General features: G+C 44.3%; 1 long non-coding RNA gene across 1 annotated transcript; it reads left to right on the forward strand.

Moving 5' to 3' along the window:
* The first annotated feature begins 12,746 nt into the window (after nucleotides 1-12,746).
* Nucleotides 12,747-21,708, forward strand: LOC134547442 (uncharacterized). Its single transcript, XR_010079473.1, has 4 exons — nucleotides 12,747-12,834; nucleotides 13,877-14,071; nucleotides 15,032-15,133; nucleotides 20,991-21,708. It is a non-coding gene; the product is annotated as an uncharacterized LOC134547442 (long non-coding RNA).
* The last annotated feature ends 412 nt before the right edge of the window (nucleotides 21,709-22,120 follow it).

A 22,120-nucleotide genomic window follows, 5' to 3' on the forward strand; every position in this document is an offset into this window, starting at 1 on the left:
ATGAGGCACAATTTCAGTTTCGTGGGAAGCCTAAGGAGTGACTCCAAAAGTGCCACCATCACTGGTGTTTACTGATTTAAAGCACAGACCCCTCCTGGCTTTTCACTTGTCCCAGCAGTTCTTTAGGAAGTTGCCTGTTTCCCTTCACCATCCTTTGCTGTATGAGCCCAGGGAACTCCTTGAATGAAGGCTTTCCTTGCATTCTCAACAGGAATTTGCCTTCCTGATCTCTAGATCATTCAACAAAAATCCTCTTTAATTTTTTCCTTGTGTTGCAGGTCCATGGCAGCTTCCCTGAGACAGAGAGGTTGTCCTTGTTGTCAAAGCATGTAACCTATGGACAGATTAAACCTTTAAACCTCTTCCCTCACTTCTCTTGCTGAGGCTGCCAAGGTGTAGGGGTTTTCTGCAATCCTGGGGGTGGTTTTTGGTTTCTGTAGGCTGTTCTTATTTAGAGTCGCTAAGATTTTGTTCCAAAGACTTTTTTTTTTTTGGTGAACTTTTTGTGTCACAGGTACCTTTAAATGGCAAATGTGGCTCTATTTCAAGGGAAAGGGGAAAATAAAAGGCAAGAGGTCTAACTTCAAGATTTAGCTGCTTTTCTGTGAAACGAACAAGATCTGTGCTGGTGTGTGAAACCCAGCCTTGTCCAGAGAGGCTCAGACTGGGGCAGTAGCTCTTTTGCTTTCTGCTCTGTGTAAATACCTTTGCTGCCTTCCACACCAGTCTCTGGGGATTTCCACTGGATAATAAGTTGTAGTCCAAATACCGAACCATTTGGGGTGATGGGGGATGTTGTGCATACACCCAGGGTATGTCATTTCCAATCTGAAGGGAAGCAATTGTTTCCATATGTTGGCACGTTGGGGTTCTTGGTGCTGAGCCAGTTGTCTGGCTCTTCTGAGCCTCAGCAGGCAGCAGCATCTCTCAGTGATGGAAGATTATACCTTGGAAGAGGGATGCTAACTTTAGGCTGTATTCCTTAAAAGGATACAAACTCTGAACACTTCTCCAGGATGTAATTTATGGTTCCAGTATGTTTTGACTTTACATAGATGAAAAAACAGACCTTTTCTGTATGCATATATGCATAAAAATTCCTTCCTGCTCCGCAGCCCCCTCTCCCCACCAAAGGAATCCAATAAAACAATAGCTGGGGCTGGGTTATGTTGCTAGCTTGGCTGCATGGGCTGCTGCCTGCTGAGGCTCAGAAGGATTCTTCCTCTTATTAATCCAGTTCCTTACAGGTATTTTAACAGTTACATCTAGTTTTGTTAACTAAATCTAGCTTTTGTTGCTCAGCTGGAATTCAAGCTCTTGTAACAGATTTTAGAGATGTCTTGCACCTACCAAACCCATCATGTTGGGATTTTGGGGTGGTTTAGGTTTTTTTGGTGAAGCATCAAACTGGTTGCATGTTGCTGCACAAATGAGTTAATATAATTTTCAAACTTCATCAGTAAGATTCCTGCATGCCAAGGCCCTGCTGCATCAAGCAGGGAGGGGCCAAGTTAAAGGTTGCTGCAAGAGGGTATTTTTAACATAGTGAGAAGCCACCAATTTAAAATATTCTATGAGTTCCTGAGCTATCCACAATTCCCTGAGTCACCATCACTGGAGCAAAGCTGCCTGATGGTGATGCAGCCAGTGAGGGAACACCACATCCTCCCTGAAGTGTCTGTACTGCCAACAAAACCTGCAGTAGATGTTGTGTGTGTGTGACCCCATTTGAAAAACACAGGCAGGTCATCAGGGACTTCATTCTATGTCATATCCAGGCCAGTTATTCCGGATAAAGTCAGTCTGAAATTCTAAAAAATGTGTAATTCCCCTCCCTAAATGGTGAGCAATCATCAGGCTTTAAATTCTGCAGCCAAAAGCCTTTGCAACTGTGAGACGCAGTAGGCAGAATCACTCAAATCACTGCAGCAATGCTCCCTCCTCCAGCTGGGAATAAAAAACACATCAAATCACTTTGCCACACATACATTTCATTTAGGGAAATAGGCTAGATTGGCATTTTAACTCTGGAAGTGTTTGCAGTGATATTGTTTGAGCATCTTGGGGTTGTGTATTGACCACTGGATGATCTTCTCTGTGCAAGATGAACAGATATGGAGAGAAATGTTGGAATGCTGAAAGCCAAGGATGGAAGTATCTTCCCAGGAGGACTTACAATGTTGTGAGAGGAAAGCAGAGACACAAATTTGTTTTTGTTTTCAGTCATGTGTATGCATTTTTTTATTTATGGGAAATATTAACTTATTAAGACCCTCTACAGGAATATTATACATAATATATATTACATGATCTGAAGAGATTTTTGATGCCTAAAATTACACTCAGAGGAATGAACTAATGTCTTTTAACAGAAGATTCATTTGCAAAACTGAAATGTATGAGGATACATAATGTATTCAACTTTTAAAGTCATTTATTAAGAAAGGAGTTTTGATCTTCTGGTCAGGTATTTGGATATTGAGGAAAAAAATGCTCATTGCTTTTATAGGAGCTACATGCACACTCAAAATGTCAACAGTGGCATTATTCACATGTCTTTTTGAACAATGTGGCTTTTACCTTGTCTCTAAATAATGCTCTTGGTGACTGAAAAATGTCAGAGTCTGGAATTGCTAACAATATTGTTCATGCAGCTACTGCCATGGTTGGTGTGAATATATATAAATGTATACCTCTGGATCCCAGCATGAAAATTGGGACCTAGAATTTCCATCTAATTTTGTTTTTCACTTTTAAGGTCTTCTACAATTGCATGTGTAGATTTGGTTATAAACATGAGGAATCAGGCAATTTATAGTTCTACCAAACCAAACAATTGTCTATATAAAAGAAAAGTGCTCATTTTAAACATGCCTCATTCCTGCTCAGAAAGCTGTAGCTCCAGGGGTGCCTCAAGTTTGTAGAGCTTCCTGAACAGCTACAAATCCATGTGTGTGCACTTTTGTAGGAACTCCAGAGCTGTGTTTCCATTCCCAAGCTGCAGGGATTGCCGTTCCCCTTCTGCGGGGTAAGCCTAGGATTGTTCTGCAGTGGTTGACCTAAAATTGCTGTGTCCTCCTACAAAACTGCTCCATCCCACCCTGCTGGAATGTAGGTCTGCCCTATCTTCAGAGCCATGTTAGCACTAATTAACTACTTCCAGCATATGAACAGCCTTGGCTATATGTGTCAATACTAGATGGACGCTTATCTAACGAGCTGCTCCGTGTTAATTACAACCTCATTGAGCCAACCCGTTTGGGAAGAGTGGGAGATCCATTCCCCTTTGTGGTCTGCGGGCTCCTTCCCTACCGGCCTCTCTGCCTGGCGGCCATGCTGACCTTGAGGAGCTGCCGACCTTGGATTCCAATCCTTTCCACAGCGTAGCCCGTTTCCCTGACTGTTGCTCTAACAAAGGACTCCAGGTTATCATACTCAGACTCCTGTACCTGATCTGACCTTTGCTGCTATTTGGGGCCCATAGACTACTATTTCTATGTGATGGTGCATGTTCCCAAAATAAATGTCCTTAAATTAGCAGGTTCAGTTACAGGAAGCAGTCTGGCTGTAGCAGCAGAGCCTGATTTAGGCCAATTTGGATATATATTTTTTTCTTTTTAGAAAATGTGCTCTTTTGAGGTTAATAATTATCTAATACTCAGTTAATAATAGATGCCTCTCAACATATTAATGGGACATTATACATTTTTCAAAAGGACTGGGTCCTTTAGCAGATGCAAGCCTTGGTCCAGCAACGTTGTAACAATAAATCAGCATCTGTTCAAGGACTGCTGGTCGTATCACGGGGATGCCAACTGCAGATTTACTCTATTTCAGCTCTGCTTCCACATTCAGGAGGATTTATTTGAGGGGTTTGTGTCCTAGTGACTCTGACACTCTGCTGAGTTGCTGCTGTGCAAATGGAAGTGCAGTGGCCTACATTTCCCTGGTGATCTGTGAGACAGCCTGACCCACTTGAAACACGTTAACCAACCCTGCTTCCAGACAGCTGGGAGCACTTGTCCACCACTGGACCTGGACTGATGCCATGTCTCAAGCTGAAAATTCGGAATTTCTGGCCTTTTTGGAGGATTTGATACAGATCATTTAAGTTGTGCTTGGCACTTGTTTTCTTCCCCTTGTGCCTGGATGTGTCATGGTTCAGTGTAATGGGTCAGTCTGTATTTCATTAAATATTAACAGGCAAAATGATTTGTGCTCGTTTAGAGGGTAATACTGCTGTGCTAATGGATGGAAAATTGCCTGGAAGGCTGCTGGTAAAGCTGTAGTGGCAACTGGTGCTGAGCCTTTGTTCTGAACTGCCCTGCCAGGGGGATGGAAAACGTGAAGAGGTAAAAAATCTACAGGAAAACAAGAAGAAGGATACTGTAAGGAATATTCAGGCATGTGCTGAGTGATCTGACTGGCCTTTTCTGCTCTGCACTGTAAAAATTATCCTTCTGACGTGATTTTCATCCAGACCCAGCCAAAGCACTGCCCTGAAGCCACCTTAGAGCACTGTCCCTCAGCAAAACCTTGTGTTGCTGTGACACATGTAAGCCCGGCCCAGCATCTCACTCCTGGCATCCACTTTCCTTTGTGGGAAGCGTTATGGTCTCCCTGTCTGGCAAAGGCATTTGAGCAGCTCAAGAGGAGCAGCTGCCACTTGTGTTTGTGCCCTGTGGGCTTGCTTGGCCATGTCCCACAAGTGCTCCCTGACAATATTATAACAAGATATTTTTCAGTTCCACTTGCGGTTCCCAGAGCATCCAAAGGTCTCCTGGAGCTGTTCCAGGAACAGACCTCCTTTAGCCATTGGTGCAACGCCAGGGAGTCTGGTAATGAACCCATCCCAGGGAAGGTGGGACAATGTGCATCCGGTGTGATTAATGGCATCCAGGAAGGTGGAGGAGAACGTTTATCCCAGAGCTTCCGACTGTCTGGGCAGTAGGAAGATTTGTTGTCAGATGCTTTAGATTAGCTAACAATTAATATTAACGATGTGCTCTTTTGTGCTGCTGGGACATGCTCCCCTTTGTATTTGTGTGTGCTGTAGCACCCAGGCTTCCTGTGGGCTTGATAAACAATAACCTAATCATAAATCACATGATTTGGGTTTCTAAAGAGGGTGTTTATGCTGTGACTTCACTGAATCCCACTGTCTCTGCCTGCGAAAAAGCTGGAATGAGTAAGATAAGAACAAGGCTAATGCAGAAGGGTCTGTTTTGATACAGGCACTTAACTCTTGCCAGGCCTTGGCTCTCAGGAGCTTGTACATGTGATTATACATTCCTTATAAAACAGTAACTTAGCATAACTAGGCTATAATATATATATATATACACAGACTTTGATTTGCTTCAAGAAATCCAGTATACAGGATATGACTGTGAAAAATATTTTGAGAAGTGCAGGACCTGCTTGTTTCCCCTTCTGTTTATGTAGAAAACATAATACTGAGGAGAATCCTGTGTGGCTCTGATGAGCAGAATGGTTGGGGATGCAGTCATAAATCTCCTGGCCTACAAAAGCGGCGGTTCAGCATCATCTCCATGGCAACCCATGGAGCAAGAAATGAAATCTGATATGAAGAGTCTCACTGAGGAGAGCCGTATGCGAGTCACACACTCGCCAAGGCAGAGTGCTGGTGAAGCAGAGAAAATAAGATGCATTTTCTTTTACTTGTTGCTTCGTTCTGAGTATTTCTGCTGGGAATAAAAGGGGCTGACAAACCAGCCATTATTCCATGGCCTTCAACTACTCGGAGCCAGGCCAGGGGCCAGCAAAGCGGCTGAGAAACAAGCGCAGGCTCTGCCAGCACTTGAGCTCATAAATGAACTCAGCTCACAGCTGCATCTCTGAGCTGCTTATGTTGCCCTGCTTAATGTCAACCTTGTTTCCCCTGCCAGTGACATGGAACTTTTGTGTGTGCACAGATAAAACCAATGAGTGGTCGATAGCTCCTAAGGGGACAGAAATATTCCCGAGCGCTGGAGGGTCATGTTCACCAGAACGGCCAAAAACAGTGAAAGAAAACTCAGTGAAAAGCTGAATGACCTCACCCACTTTCTTCCTGCAGAATTCCTAGGAGACACTAGGCTCTGAAAAACTTATCAAAACCAGACGTCAGAGAAATAGCCAAGGCATACCCCTGAATTCCTGCGGGAGGACACAAAAGTTCAGGCATTGCTCAGCTGAGGTGGATGTTGGCTGCCCTGCTGGGGAGGAGTCCTTCACATCCTGCAGTGAAACACCTTCCATCAGTACAGGAAGGGGGTTTTACCTCCTGCACAGGAAAACATGGAGATACTGATCCCACCAGCAGCAAGTGACAAAAAAAAAAAAGAGCCTGGAGTCGCTCTCTTTGCTTATACCAGCGTGTCAATGATGCCAACCACGAGCTGACACCAGGGAGTTGTTGGAGGCAGCACAATCCTCCTTTGACATACCAGCAGCTGCACCATGCTTTGATATCTCCACAGAACTCTGTTTATCAGAACCTTCCCTGATGGTAAAATTTCATTGCCTCCCTGGTGCCGTCAGCCCCTTGATTCCTTCCCTGCATCCCATGAGACGATTTTTAAATTCATAAACGTTTTCAGAGCTGCTGCTTAGAAGTGGAAGCCACTGTGAGTCATGAAGAGGTGCTTCATTTTCTGAACCAGTTGTAGTTTTCCTTTCATGTTTTTGCTGGTTGCTAGGTGTTCTGGGTGTTTTATTTACCACATCCCTTTGGGTGCTGCAGTGTGAACAGTAATTCCATATGCCGGGTGGTGTCAGTTCGTGATAAATGGGAGCCATTGTTGCTTCCGTAGGAAGCAATGACAGCCAAGAGGGACAATTTGCTGCAGTCCACAGGAATGCAAAAATAATATGTCACTGCTCTCCACAGCTGATGAAGACAAGCCCTTGGAGCAAGCCCTTTTGGGAGAGAAGAAAATACTTTTACCTAAGATTTAAGTTGACTTTTTTTTCTCATATTGGGATACATTAAGCAAGGAAACAGTAAATTTACTCAGGGTTTCCCCCCCAGACTAAGAGAAAACAATTGTTCAAGAGGCCGAAGGACAAGTTTTATTAATATATCTCCAGTATAATTCCCTATACTGTTCACTGGTCTTCCCAATAGATTTTCTCCTGTATTCTTGTTTTTTAATTCAAAAACTCTCCCCTGTACAACATGCTGAGATAATTTTTCATTTCTTCTTGCACACTTTCTCTGGGTAGACTTTTTAACATGAAGTGGCAGCAGTTTTGTTATGTTTAATCTGATATTTATGTAACACACACATCTCCAAACTGCATTAATTACTGTGAAATTTTGCTAAGTCCAGTTTTAGATGAGATGCCTCAAAAAAACCAAATGCCTAAATTAAAACCTATGAGAGACCAAGTTCACATGATGGAAAGGGTGTTGCAATCACATCTGGTGCTCTTTCAGTCTCCTGAGTGCCTGGAGCATCTTCACCAACCAGCTCTGAGGCACCACTCCAGGATTCCCTGTACTTGGAGCTGTTTTAGGACTTCTGTCTGTCGTACCTTTTATTTTCATTGAGAATCAGTAAAATCAATTCTTTAGATACGGTACATAGTGAGAAATCTGTGCCATTTAATATGAACTTGTTACAAAATAAATTTCTGTATCCTGAAGAGTTCTGGGAAATAAGTGCAATATAGAAGAGTTGGGTCTTGTTTTACGTTTCTCTTTTTCAATCAGAGATTTGTGAGCCCAAGATGAAAAATCGTGTGGTAAAATCTTTGAAATGTGCCAACATTTTAGGACTTTTGATAGTGGATACTAAACTCAGAAGTTCCCAGTATGTGCAGTTGAGTTTTCAGAGTTTTTGCTGACTTTTTGTGACATTTGGATGCATTGTTAGGCGCTCAGGCACAAGGAATTTCGTCAGGAGTTGTGCTACCCATCATGTCTGGCTCATTCATCTGCCAACTGAAAAATCCTATAAGGCAGCAACAGGAGGATGAAAGTGCTGGTTACGTTGTCACAGGTCACCAGCCCAGCCTACAGCTACCCAAACAGGCATAGTGGGGAGGTGCTAACCAGACAGAACCTGCTGCCCTTGGCTGCTGATGTGGATCAGAGCAGAGCAACTTCCCAGAGCAGGCTGTGCCTCAGGTTTCAGCTCTGAGAGGGTGTTTCACTGGAGAAGACTCCACAATTCTGCCCTGGAAGCATCCTTGCACCAGCTAGGAAACCCTGTCCTGGTTTAGGTGATGGGAAATAGCAGACTCACAGAATGGTTTGGGTTGGAAGGGACCAACCCCTTCCCATGGGCACTTTCCTCTATCCCAGGTTGCTCCAAACCCCGTCCAACCTTGCCTTACACACTTCCAGGGATGGGGTAGCCACAGCTTTTCTGGGCAACCTCACCACCCTCACAGGGAAGGATCTGGCACTGAATTCAATTTGCTGCTTCTTCAGCTCATCATAAAATGGCAAAACTTGCAGCTGAGGCTTCTGGCAGCCCTGGCTGTGTTGTTTGCTCTGTAACACATTCATCCTTCCCAGGCAGCTCTTCTCAATGGGGTGTCTGTGTTTTTTGAATATAAATATGCAGGTAGCTTCAGGGAACATAGATTTATTTCTTTTTCTCTTCTTGGAGAGGTGATTCAAGATGGTGGGTAGGGATCAGTTGGACAGATTTGTGTGTTGCCCAGAGCTCAGTCACCAGGAATTCCTTTGGGATCTGTGCTGCTCAGTGTGTATGGGTCATGTGTCTGTTGCTCTGTCATGCGAGTTACTGTTTGCAATCTGTTTGCACACCTGGGCAGGCAGAATTCTGTGAAAAGAAACCTGGTAGAAGATCCCACAGTGTACGGGAAACCCCAGTCTAGACAAGCTGAAGGTGGTTCATTATTCAAGGCTGCTGCATTTCTGCTGTGGAATGAAGACAGCGAGTGATTAGCCTTGTTATTGTCTCCATAGCACTGATTTAACAAAACTTGTGAGATTTAATCTATCTGGGTGAGCAGGTAAATTTTTGGAACCCCTCACAATTAATCAGCAGCTGTAATTGCAATACACAGCCTAAAATGCTGTGTTGCTCTCAGCTGACTGAGACACGAGGTTGTGTCTGCTTCCAGTCCAGTGGCAAGTTCATAAATTCCATCATTCCATAATGCAGAAATTCAGCTAAAATAGCTGCAATACGGGATATTATGGCTTATAACCAGCTTCCAGAGCCAGTCCCAGCCTGGCAATGGTGTCCTGCCCAGCGTTTGAGTCACCAAAGTGCAGTACTGAGGCTACAGTTGCAAGGTGTGGGGACTGTTCCTTGTTTTCCAGGGAGGAATTTCGCCTCTCCTCTCTCAAGGCTGCTAGTGAAGGGCAGTGAAGCATCCTGAGATGGCCCCAACTGGAGCATCACATTGTGCTGTCGTTTTCCATGGCAATTGGAGCAGGGATAACCTTACATTCCCGTGGCATGTGCCATTATCTGTGTGCATCCCGGCAGCTGATGATCAGCACCTTCAGTAAAGCAGCAGCCACTCTGGGAAACAGAACACCCTTGAAAATCAAAATAACTTGTAAGGTACTACGAAGTCTTTTCTTGTCAATCTCTAGTTCTAGGGTGGGACTGGAGTGAATGAAAATGCTGCCAGCAGCAGTTGGATCTGGCCGAGTGGCAGCACTTTGTGTTCCAATTGTCTCCGAGGGCTGTGGCTTTCAGCGAGCCCCAAGTTAATGAAACTGCAGCGTCAGTGGCTCCAGTTTAACAAAAGGAGTGGAGCCCCAGTTGAACACACATTTCCCCTCTGCAGTAAGTAATGGGGGCAGGACAAAAGTGCAGTCTTTGAAAAAGGCCCCAGCCCCGCCATTGCATTTCTTTGGCACAGATCAGCAGGGATTAAGCTGTGACCCATGGAAATTCCTACTAGAACTCCTCTGTGAATACAACTGCTGTCACTGCACATGGCAGGGGAAGTGGTTTGTGCAATCACAGAGTGTCTATGAAACACTGTGGTCAGACCAGGGCTGAAAGTGAGGAATATCTGATATGAAGTGAGTAAACCCTAAACACAACAACCAAAAGGTTTGAAATTTGCTCTAGGAAATCATCCTATAGAGTAAGTGCTGGTGTCTTGATCACTGTCCTGACCAAGATTTTATTAAATTTAACAGTAACTAAACAGAAATTTACTGGGAGCTGTACAGATGGTCTAGAACCCCCTCATAACACAGGTCAATGCAATTGTGCCTGTAGTTATCTCTCTGCCTCCAATCTCCCTCCAGCTCTCCTCAAAAAGAACATTTTTCCAGTGTGAAATCTATTTGCCAGTACTTGAGATGTGAGAGCAATGGGATCAGTAAAAAGTCTTAATCTGAATTTGTAGTTGCCAAGAAGCAGTTAAGGAGGTGTTTGGAGAAGGTGAGAATTGCACACAGGTTTAGCACTGATCTCCCCATGTCTTTCCCTGCTCCTTCCTCCCTGGACCAGGCTGCCTGGAAACAGCTCCGGACAGTGGAATGCCTCTGAAGGTGGGATGTGCAACACAGACACTGGGCTCAGCTGCTCCAGAATTATTCTTGTGGGAGAACAATACAGAGAAAACACTAAATCATTTACTCACTGCAAATGTCAATTAAACATTAATCAAATGCCAAGGTAGAATGTGGGCAATCCAAGCAGCATTTATTCTGCTGCTGAGCATCCAAATCAATTAAAAAAGGAACCTTCTCCAACACTGTTTTATTGGAAACTTACGGACTTGTTCATTTTTAAAGCTAAGAATCAGAGAAATTCCAGCCATCTAAAATTACAAAAAAATAACTATGGTTAAATAATTAATAGTGAATGATTTTCTAATGCTTTTTGCATACTCAGGGTGCTTTGCTGAGCTGTGAGCCATTTTCATGGAGCATTGCTACTCCTGTCATTGAAATGGGTCAATACACTGGATTTACATCATTTTATAGTAACCTTTCATATAAGCATTACAAAGGCAACACATCCTGGCAGTATCACCATGACCTGTGTCTCTAGGCAGAGGAATTTCAAGCTTTGGTTCTTCTTATCAGAAATAGAGGAAGGAATTTGCTAGAACAGAATGATGAGCTTTAGGCATTCAGGTGGGATCAGGGAGATCTCTGATCCCTGGCTCTCAGCTCCCAGCCACAGGGTGACAGTGAGCCAGACAATTTTTAGGACCATCAGCACTTCCTCTGTAAGGATGCTTGTTTCCTTCTTTGTAGAAATCCTTAAAGCTTCTCATGCATTTAAGGCACCAAGATAACTGTGGCAATATTGTGGCCAGCCTTAATATTTAGTTAGCTGTCCTGGGAGTCTGCCGATGTGGTAAAATATCATGCAGAGCCCAAATCCAGTCTCAGGGAGAGTCTCTGAAGATGGGAACGCTAAGACACTGCCTCCCGATCTCCTAGGTGACAGGAGCTTGTGTCACTAATTGGTCTCCAAGCCTGCGGCACCGGTGGTGACGTGATGGGGCTGAAAGGCAGCAATTACAGCTGAAGGGATTTGGTAAAGAATTTGGTGAGAACGAATATTGGGCATGTACACAGAGGATTTAATCTGTGCTTGTTCACACAGACCTGTTGTCTAGTGAGTTACTTTGAAGAGGAGCCTCAGGCTGCAGGATTAATATAAGAACCATACTCGGCAAACGATGTCTTTTCTGTGACCAAACCACAGGTCCAAAACAAATCTTTTGGTGAAGCCAAAATAATTTGGTTTGTGTACAGCTCGCATACACATGCCTGCAACCTTACACGGTGTTGATTTCATCCTTTTGAGGAGGTGTTTGCCGTCTATCCCACGAATTGCTTTGCTGCTGTCTTAGTAGCAAGTTAAAGTTGTGAGTCAGCTAATTGAGCTTGAAAAACAATTTAATCCTATTACAGTACATAAGACACTGTCTTTTTCAGTTTTCTTTCAATAATGCTGGTTCATGCGCTACTCCCAGATATTAAGAAACACATTGTAAGAAGTCTATCTCCTCGAAACAAGGTGTGGACCCACAACAGGTAAATGAGCATTACATTCTGCAGTCACTGGGACTCCCAGTTGACTTCATCTGTGCTTTGGTTCATCACCATTTTCACAGACCATCATGCAAATCATTTGCTAAAATATTGGGATGTGTATTTTCCCTCATGCACTTAACCCGTAACAAACAGGTTAAGTGGATTAGAAGCAGCAGGTATCAATAAAGCAGTGCATTTTCTTCTCCATGTGAGACAGTGTGTTCAGAAAGAGAGTAGCAGCCCTCATTTGGTTAATGAGGCAGAACTATTATTATAGTAATATTAATATTAGTAGTATTAGTATTACTATATTACATAATAATAGTAGTAGTAATAATAATGAAGCAGCTGGCTTTTCAAGAAATGTCTGAGCATGGAGAATTTTTGGAGTGAGAAGCCCTCTGTCTTTAGGGTTATGGCACAGGGCTCTGCTGTGACTGACCTCACAACCCTGCTTGTTGGCTCTGGAGGAATAAGTTTGTGGGCTCATTATTCCATAGTGAAATTCTTCTTAGTACCTGTGACTGTTTCCTGCTTGCAGAGGTTGGCTGCTCTCCAGTGCTGCTGCTCTCCTGTTCTGAGTGACCTTCAAAGGAGCAGCAGTCCAAGTTGGATTGTTCTGGGACAAAAGCTCTTTCCCATGGCCTGGGACTTGGTGTCCACGGGACATTCAGCCACTCACTGACCTCACTTCCTCCACCTTCCCAAGGGCTTTATAAGCAGGGACAATCAGCAAGGACAATCAGCAGGGGCAATCTGTGGCAGGCCAGCTAAATCTGCTGTTGTAACCACCACCACATTCTGTAGTCCTGTGCTGAAACAGCGACATGCAGGTAATGGATATTTTATTCCAGTACTTTGTGTGTATGGAGCAATATATTTCCCTACGTATGTGTCAGAGCTTGAAAGGACGATCCATTTTTAATGAGCTATATCATGCACACCTAACGCAGAAGCTTAATTTTGGATGCAGATTTTGGTTTTATCCATTAGGGAACACTGTAAACCCTTGCGGTGAGTTAGGATGGCACAACGAGGGTACTGGTCAGTGGTGGCTTGGAACACCAGGTAAGAGGCACAGGTGAAGGTAGTCCTGTAGGTGCCTCAGTCACAGCCCGTAGATATTGCCAAGCACAGCTGCTACATACATAATGTAACAGCCTGTTCCAGCTGACCAATTCCAGAGCCTCCTAAAGGTTCAGTTCCCTGCAGGCAAGGACTAAAAATAAGTCATCTGAGAGGGGTACTAGCTCAGCTAATTAGCCAAGGAGCAGAGTACTGACTGCTGCACTGATAACAGTGTCTGACCGCCTTGTTCCAGTGCCTGGCACTGCCCACAAGGATCAGGAAGATCCTACCCAAAGGTGAACTCCATAGTGAGCTGCTATGCTGAAATCAAGCACAGATTGAAGAAGAAGCACAGTGAAGAGGATCCAGCCTCTTTAGCCAAATTCTTTATGTTCTGGTGGTACAAAGTTTGCATGGAGCTGGCTTGGGGTCCCAAGGAGTGTTTCCATTTCACTGAAGATCCATGATCCACGTCCTGACCTGCCTGTGTGATAATTCAAGTCTGTCATGACCACATTGCTGTCAATGCACCCCACAGTGTTCTGGGCTACAAATAGAAGAGGTCGAACTCTCAGTCAGACCAGACATAGAGGCACAAATGCAGGAAGAGGAATTTTCCCGAGCTGCATCCCACTTTCTGTTGCATCCCAATTTCTGTTGCATCCCACTTCTTTACCTGAGTGTTCTGCTCACTTCAATGTGACAGTTCTCCTTCCATGCTCTGGATTGCAAATTTGGAGTGCAACATAAAACTTCTCTTTCTCCTAGTTCTGTTTTGGTTTTAATCTTTTCATTATTATTTTTCAGCAGTCAAGGAGAATTACAGAGTATTTCATTTATGCTGATTGGAAGTGTCTAAGCAGTACCACCATGGCCTTTGTGCCCCAGGAAATCACTGAGGTCCTTTATGGCTGCTGAGCATATCTAGAAGAACCTTTCTGCAATGTTCTCCCTCCCCTGCCAGTTGTTTATTCATGCATCGACAATGAGGAGCAGTTGAAGGTGAGCTTACTCTTGCACTTGCAGTGTATTAAAATTAAAGAGCTGTGCTTCCAAGAATTGCACTCTCCTTCCCCAAACACAAAAAGAAAAGCCAGACCTGAGCAAAGTGCACCAGGAGATAGGACATGAACCTCGTTCAGCTCCCATAATTAAATACAGAGATCCACAAGATCAAAGGGCACCTGGGTAAATTAAAAGAAAAGCCTGTATGGAATGGATCCATCTCTGAAGCAGCTTCTTATGGATTAGAATGATGTGAAGCCTTATCAATCAAGGCAAAGGTGAATATGGCTGGGATTTAACTGTTTGGACAGAGTGCACTTCTGGTTTGAATTCAACACAAAAGCTGAACCAGACTGACACTGGTGAAATGGGGAGGTAGCTGTCCTGGGCCTGAAAGGAAATAACTATCAGAGCCAGTGAGAGTCTTTTTGTTCATAGCAAGTGACACTGGGGAGCAATCCTGTCCCCAGGCTGTGTGTCTGAGCCGGCAGTGAGGCAGGCTGTGCAGGCACAGCCAATGGTGAATCGGGAATTCTGGGCAGCAGTGGGCCCAGTCCAAGTAGGAGTGACACGTGCAGAGGAGGACTGCACATTCCTGGGAGCACTGGGGCAGAGACACCTAGAAAACCCAAACCTGGAACAGGTGGGAGTGACTCACGTGGAATTTGGTGGGACTGAAGCTGCTCAGACTCATGCAGAGTTGGTCCAATTTAGCATGAGCATTTTCCAGGACACCAATGAGAGCATCTCTCCTTGCCCAAGGACTGCTTTTCATTGCAGGAAGGCTCTTGTTCCCACTCTTGAGATTCCCACAATGCCACCCCGAGTCTGAGGGTAAGGCAGGGCCCCTGAGCATTGAGGAGAGCAGGATCTGAAGCCAATGAGCAGAGATTAGAGGAACAACACACATTTGACTTTATTATTGTAAATTATCCCACATCCTTCCTACCACACCAGTTGGAGCCATCCCGATACATCTACAGGATAAACACGTCCATAAGAATCGAATGCTTCTGCCCTGCTTTGTTAAGCCCTCCACTGGTTCAGAAGTCATTGGGGGTAAGTAATAGCTCCTGGAGCCGGGTGAGATGATTGTTTCCTTATTTCCATTTCAATGTGTGCATTGCTCTTCCAGTTCACGGTTCTTTCATGACAGTGTTGATGATATCTGGGGACGGGGAACAAAGCAGGGATCTGAAGGCATATGTCTGTGTGCTGAGCTCTTTCTGCAGCAATTAAAAAATCACATCACTCTGAATTACATGGGACCCTTGAAAACCTTCCCTTCAGAACTCTGAAACTTCAGAGGAGCTGAGTGCTGCCAGCCTTACTCCCTTGCCCTGCTCTCCAGTTTCCATGTACACATTATTCCTTGCAGTAAAATGTGTGTGTGTAGTGTCTCGGTGGTCCAGCCTCCGGTGCGACCCCAAAGGAGCATCTGACTTGACTGGAGTGCAGGTAGCCTGATAGACTTGTGCTGAACCTCAGTCTTAATAATATCATAATATAGATATATACAATATCAGTTAGTAATGAGCAGAGATTCCCATGAAAGGAGTAGGAATGCTAAGACTGGCAAAACTTTATGGAATTGAGATGATGGATTGATCACAAGGGATTGGTGCTAGCTTAAAGCAAATTATTTTAAACACTTGGCTAGGCCTTTGCTAGGCCTAAAGGAGCTGTCTTTAAGGAGATGTCATCCCAACATCCATAACCCTTAAAGTCTATGGACCAGTGGTGCTGTCTCTGATGAGTGAGGGCTCACTTCATCCCTGGAAGTGCTGCAGAGCCTATGCTGCCATGGGACTCCCTCTGGAACAGGGAGCAGAAATCCTGCAGATGCTTAACACACAGATTTCTCTGTGGTGACTGCACATCTTATTGCAATTAGTTTGAGGGACTAAGAGACTTGGGAGGCTCCAAGCAGTCAGGAAAAGACAGAGAAAATAGGGTGTGGAGACCTCTTGAGCATTTCCTCAGTGTTTGGTGCAAGACTATGACTGATTTATTGTGCCTGAACTGAAGTGGAAGATGGAGGATCTCAGAGCTTTGCATGCCAGTCAGAGTCACAGATACATCCAGATTCACAGAGGACATCCACATTGTGTGAGCCCACGCATTGTTCCAACATGAATTTGGGATCACGAGGCCCGTTTTCAATTGCATTCTTCTCCCAACATTGCTGTTCCTTGGCATAGCCAGAGTTGTTTTTTGCTCAACAGGCTGAATGGGAGTTAAATATCATTTATACTTCTTTCTCTTTTGACTGTAAGAAAAACACAGTCTGTTCCCTTAGACAATTCCTGGGTATTAATTGCAGGTTTATTAGTTTGTGCAGAAGTGTTTCTTGTTTACAGGTGAGCTGTGATCTCAGGAGAAGATACATAAATGTTTCCATCCTAGCAAATATCAGTGATGGACTTCTAGGCTTAGCAATCCATTTATGTTGGTTCTCTCCAGAAGAGAAAAGGCTGGAGATTTGGTTTTGGTTGAGGAAAATCCTTTCTTGCATCACTGGAGGTGAGCCTTAAGAGCAGGTTGGTGTGAGAGCCACAGGGCCTGGCTCTGAGCAGTGAAAAAATACCAAAAAGAGCATGACATGGCTGAGTGTTTCCTAAATAGAGCTGCAAGAGAGGGGAGCATCTGGTGGAATTAATTGCCTGCAATTTTCTGGAGGTTGTAGCTGAATGGGAATGGCTGCAGCAGAGCAGAGGTCAGAAGGGTCGGGACAGATTTTGTTTTTTTCAGCAGAAACTGTATCTGATAGGGCATCTCAAAAGGAAAAGCTGCATGCAGAGACTGTCTTAACACGTTGACATGGCCCAAAATCTTCAGCTGCTTTAAACACATATTATAGAAAATTCAGGTGCCTGAGCCAATAAATGGCACAGACACTTTGGCTGAGAGTTCCAAGTCCCCTTTTCCAGTAGCTTGTGAATGTCAGATTTGAACTTTTCAGATGAAAGTATACCACCCTCAGTGTCAGGCTCAGGTGGAACTTGCTTTTGCTGTGGATTTTTAACTTTCAACGAAAGCACTTCAGCTCTTCCTCATAACCAGGTGTGTCCCACATACATGATTTGGTTTTTTATAGATTGGTTAAACTTCTTTGACTTGCTCTTTCAGAAGGTGGCTACCACAGGTGTGTAATTTGCCTCATCTGTGAAAGTAACCCAAATTTAGACCTTATAAAACCTCAGTAACACCTTCTACCAGAAAGAGCCTTGTTGGAGTTTGTCAGGGAAGAGTCTGTGTGGTGAAACAGGTCTTGGGTGAGTCCCTTAGTAAAACTGGGCTGAACACTGAGCAAGGAATGGCCTGGTCCAGGGGTGACAGATGGCTGGGAAGCCAAACTGAAGCCACAGGGACATTTCCAAGGGGCTGCTGCTCCACAGATGTTTCTGAAGGGCAGCCAGCAAGGCAAGGCTGCCTGACTCTGACAGAGGAGGGAGGAGACAGCACTGTCAGGGATGTGTCAGTGCAAGGGTGAGGTCTGGTGCAGTGGAATTTAGTAGATCAGCATGAATGCAACAGGTTTCCTGGAGCCTGAATCTGACTAAATAAACAGAGATAAAGATTGGAAGCCAAATAATGAGGATTGACAGGGAGGGCTAGGAAGCAGCAAGGTGTTAGTCACGAGCATCAGGAAAAACAAAATCGACCCAAAAACCAGCACAGAGATGGGAAATCAGAGTTAAGAGCAGAAAGCCAGGCATCAAGTAACATGTAGAAAAATTAGGAGAAAACAGAGTGTCTACTCATTGCTATTAGGGATCATTTTTTCCTGGAGACAGAAAGAAGGCTGGGGCTCAGTGGGAAAAATAGTGTGGAATAGTTCATAACACAGGGAGGGCTGAATTAAAATTGCACAAGCAACTCTTCATCTGCGGAGGTGGGAGAGCACTGGAAAGTTGCATTAGTCAGAGGAGTGGTTTGGTATTTTTTATTTGTTCTGAGGGAATTTTTGTTTTTAACAGGGAGGGTAAGTAATGACTGCAAAAATGTAATAGGCTGCATAATGAATGAGTAATGAATTCTCTTCCCCTTGGAACCTCCAAATTTCTAAGGAACACAAACCTAACCGAGATGTAATCCAATTTGCCCAGGATTTATAGCTGGGGAAGGAAATTATGATGGTGGACACTCGTGGCCTGTGGAAAAGGAACATTCAGGCAATTATTCCTAATTGTGAAGTCTCTGTTCCTTCAGTCCTGGCATTTCTACATTTGTTTTGCTTCACCACCACTTGAATGATGTTTCTTGGAGAATCAGCTTTCCATGAGCATGGGGAACTGCAGGAAGAAACAGAAAGGCTTTCCCTGACTTGGTGGCAGCCAAATCAGTTCCACTGGCTCCTCTCTGCTGCACAAGCCTGGCCTGGCAGTGTGAGCATCACTGGAAAAGCTGGATGAGGGATCATCTTTGGAGGCCCCAAATCTCTCCTGGAGTTCCGAGGTTGTCAGGGACCAGATGGTTCTGGAAGGTGCTTTTGACTCTCTGCCTACTTGCTCCCATTTCCAGCCTTCCCTGTGGGGATTGGCTGCTGAGAGGAAGCTGATCCTGATCTTCAGGCCTCTGCTTGTCCCTAGGGACAAGGGATTTGTCCTGCAGCCTGAACACAAGCAGCAATGATGCAACACAGGAAGGGAGGTTGGGGGAAGGGAAGGAAATCTCATTTTTCCTCCGAACATGAGAAATATCTCGATGCCTTGAAATATGCCAGAATCAATGAAATAATTTGGGAAACCACTGGAAAATCTGCTGTGGAGGCAGTGCTGTCCTGTGGGCTCTGAGTAGTCGTGGAGATGAAACAAGGATTTATTTCTGGGGCTTCACTATAAACCCCACAGGCTGCTGGCCATTTGGAAAAGGGTGGGAAGTCCCAGGCTGTGTCCTGGGTGGAGACCTGTTGGCTCTGAGGAGTGGGAAGGATGCCAGAGGACTGGGGCCAGCCCCGCGGCCTCTGCTATCTCCTGGCACTGAGGGCTCTGCTCCTCCCAGCCCTGCAGCTGACACACTGCTCCCTCGCTGTTCCCTGAGTGTTTGCCTGCAAAATCCACTCAAATCTTGCCTGGATTTTGAGAGATCCCTACTGAACTTGTAGGAAAAGATGCCCTGATTTTTGCCAAGGCTGGGGGGGCATATTCTGCAGGGCCCTGCTTGCCCATAACTGAGCCCCTCAGCTGGTGCGAAACCACTCTGAAGTAACACCACTAAATTCTGGGGGATACCAATCCAGTATGAAAATGCCATTGCCTTCCTTTAGAATATGCCACCATTTGGGCTGGATTTTAGGGCAAACTTTTAGAATTTGAAAAGCTGAAGGAGTGCATAGAGAAGAGAGGGAACACTGCGGAGGCTGTGACTGAAGGCCTGTCAAAAGAAGGATCTCAAACATGGGTCTGGGTGTGTCCTAGAAATAGCAGTCCTCTGGCATCCCTTCCACTCCCATTTTCCTCTAGTTCAAGGCACTGGAAAGGTTTTTGTCAGTGACAGTTTTCTGAAGAGACAGTGAAATGCAGCTGAGATAAGGCAGGCTGTCACCTGGGAGCATCTCCCTCCCTTTCAGCACTCCTGACTTCCAGATAATTCCATTATGTGCACACATGAAAAGAGTCCTGTCCTGAGATGATGTTACCAAGTCCAGCCAGGGCTCTGAATGAATATTTGCAGCTCTTGGAGTGTTCTTCCCATGACAGTGCATTCAAAGCCAACCCAGCACACAAGTCTTTTGCAGAACACATAAAACTGTCTTAAAATCACTTCTTCATATGCACCACAACAATCTTACTCCTTTTAAGTTTGGGCAAGGTGTTAATATTCTTGGCTAGCTGGAAACCTAACAAATACCTTTGACTTTTCCCTTGGCTGTGCTTCTTGCTGGATCTGCCAAGCATTTTTAGATGTCAAGGTCTGGGATTTATATGCTGGAAAGAGCATGATATTTTTGAGGACATGGAGTTAACCAATTTTGCACAGAATGTACTGGTTATGTAAAAGTCATATTTTAGAATGAAATTGATGCCTTATGGAAAATCCTAGATATGGAGGCAAAGTGAAGCTCTGTGTTTATGCACACTGCAGATCCAACCCCAGGCCTGGCTTTGCATTATTCTCCACCCTCCTGTGTTGCTGTCCTTCAACCACGACCTAAAAGGTTCATCCCAGAGGTGAAGAGCTCCATTTCTATGTCCCCTCTCCTAACAAGAATTTCCTCTTTGGCGCGTTGTTTTGTTTTCCATTTTGTGTGAAGATCTGAATTCCAAAAGCCTAAATAACCAGATAACACCAAGCATTTTGCAACATAGACTAGTGGATTTCTGCATGCTTCCTGAAGTGCTGTTGATTTGTGGAATTAGGGGAGAAGGTGAATGTCCTCCTCTTATCTTGCACCACTGCCTCATTGCACTTCCACCCATCCCAAACCAGATCCTCCTGTAGAGGTGGTAGATTAAAATCTCAAGAGACTGAAGAAAAAAGGAAAGAGGGTGAATTTTTATATTTGCCTTTCAGAGGTCTCATATGTATTTTAAAGCATTTTTGAATGGCTAAAAAGGTAAAGAAACTTACTTTTTCCTTTTTGTCATTATGTGAAGAACTAAAGTATATTAGTCATACCTTTATTTTAGTTTAATGAATGGAGAGATAAGAAGATATTTCCAAACAACACCCCTGGAATGGAAATAGAGATTACCCTTTGCTTTCTGGGCTTTAGTAAAGATCTGATTGGGAGCTTTGATGAACTTTAGTGCAAAATACATTGAATGAATATGGCTTTACTGTGAAAAGCAGATATGGATTATAGCTAGGTACATTCCATAATGGAAAGTCTCCCTTTTGAGGTGGATGTGGATCCACCCTGTGCATGTCTTTGTTTATTTGTGAGATTGTTTCCTGCTTTTCCTTATCACAGACTTCCAGCTGTGAGTTAAAGAGGCAGCACTGACATTTCGATCTCTGGACTAAGGATGCAAAGAAGTCTTTCTGTCCAGGGAAGGACTTGGACCACTATCCAGGGGTACATGGAGGCAGAGAAGACTTCTCCAGCTTCCTTCCTTCACCTTTTAGTTTGACTCCACTGAAATAGACGGAATAAGAGCAAGAACAAATCTGGACTATTTTACAGTGATTTAAAGCCTGGTTTCACATAGAATTACACATTTGTGTCTTCTTTCCCAATATCTTTTGGAGCTGCTGGCTGAACTCAACACTTGAATTTTTAGCAGTAATTAACTTCTTACACGTTTCCTAAAAGGAAACTTGTTTCATACTTCTGTCTGATCCTTTCCCTGTACTAAACTCCTTTTTTTTTCAAGAGTAGCCCTCAATAGCAGGTGCAGCATTCCAGCAGCATTCCCAGTAACAACAGAAGTAGTGCCATCCCTTTCTCCTGGAAAACAATAGAGAGTGGGATTGGTAGTTGACCCAGATTCTCCCCTTGTCATAATGTCAAAGTCAGTTATGAAGATATCTGAATGTGTAAAATTTTAAATTACTCTTCTAAAATTTAAAAGAAAAACCCTGATAAAACACATTTCAGTGATCTTTAGTAGTGACTTGAGCCTCCTGTGATAAAACATTTTCGTCTATCCTAGGACAGAAATGATTTGTAGAAAAGCCTTCTGAGTAAAAACACAAAGCAAATTCCACAATGTTCAGTGTGCTGCTTCTTTGAATATGAAAAAACCTCAGGCATTGCTCTCTGCTACCCTGACCCGACACCCATCAGTTACAATAAATAGTAGAAATGTTGTGAAATAAATAAATAATGACAAATCCCAGGCCCGAGTGTTCTGCCTACTCCAGGCAATGCAGGATGTCCTCAGCACGTTCCTGCCATGCGCAGCTTTACCCTCAACCAGCAGAGAAGGTGCCAGCCTGGTTTTAAGTGGGCCCCTTGAAACCACATTGAAACCCTTCTCCCAAAGACCTGGCAGTGTCTGGAGTGTGGATTTGGATGGGCAGGGCTGGCAGTGCCTCATGGTGACCTGTGGAGCAACATGGGGACAACAGCTCTGGGAGCTCTGGCTCATGGAATGACCC

The sequence above is a fragment of the Prinia subflava genome, chromosome 2 (genome assembly GCF_021018805.1).
Source record: "Prinia subflava isolate CZ2003 ecotype Zambia chromosome 2, Cam_Psub_1.2, whole genome shotgun sequence".
NCBI lineage: Eukaryota > Metazoa > Chordata > Aves > Passeriformes > Cisticolidae > Prinia > Prinia subflava.